Genomic DNA, 1,021 nt, shown 5'->3' with positions numbered 1-1,021 from the left:
GGGCCCGGGCTGGATTCGAACCTGCCACCTTAGGTGTATGTGGCTGGCGCCTTAGCCGCTTGAGCCACAGGCGCTGAGCCAAGGGAGTGACTTTTAATTGTGCACCATTCCAGAGTTGCTTTCTTGATAATATAATCAATATGCATCCATGGTATCCCATCTTTTTTTTACACAAAATGTTGAATACTGTATTTTTTTCACCCAACAATGTGACTTAGAGATCTTTTATGAATACTCTAAGAGCTTCCTCATTTTTTCTTGTAGCCAGATAATATTCCATTGTATGCTTATAATGTTTATTTAGCCAGTTTTAACTTATGGACACTTGAATTACTTCCAGTCTTTTGCTAATATGAAAGATGTAATGAATAAACACAAACCTATATCATTTCACATGAATGCAAGTTTGCCTGTGGAATAAATCCCCCAGAAATATGAATATTGGGTCAAAATGTATATTTATTCAGTCATAGGTGTTGTACCAATTTACAGTTATATAATCTATTATGTAATCCGTTTTCTGATAGTCCTGTCAAAAGACTGTTTTATCAAACATTTGAAATTTTGCTAATCTGATAAATGTAAATTGAGAACTCAGTTTTAATTTGCATATGTCTTATGATGAGTGAAGTGAAGATCTCCATGGGTTTAAGAACCATTTATATTCTGTGAATTGTCTCTTCATATGCTTTGTTCATGTTTTTATTGGGATAAATTGTCTTTTTAGTATCTGTTTCTAGGTGCCTGTGTTGGGTTTTTTTATTTCTTTGTTTGTTTTATTTTATAGAATACTCCCAGGCTAGAGTATAGCAATGCACAGTCTTGGCTCACTACAACTTTTATTTTTGAGACAGAGTCTCACTATGTCATCCTGGGTAGAGTGCTGTGGCATCATAGTTCACAGCAACCTCAAACTCTTGGGCTTCGGCTCGGCGCCTGTGGCTCAAGCGGCTAAGGCACCAGCCACATACGCCTGAGCTGGCGAGTTCGAATCCAGCCTGGGCCCGCCAAACAACAATGA

Source organism: Otolemur garnettii, unplaced genomic scaffold (assembly GCF_000181295.1).
Source record: "Otolemur garnettii isolate 467f Iridium unplaced genomic scaffold, OtoGar3 scaffold00016, whole genome shotgun sequence".
In the NCBI taxonomy this organism is placed as follows: domain Eukaryota; kingdom Metazoa; phylum Chordata; class Mammalia; order Primates; family Galagidae; genus Otolemur; species Otolemur garnettii.
The sequence above is the reverse complement of the archived record's forward strand: the minus strand, read 5'-3'. Positions refer to the sequence as shown.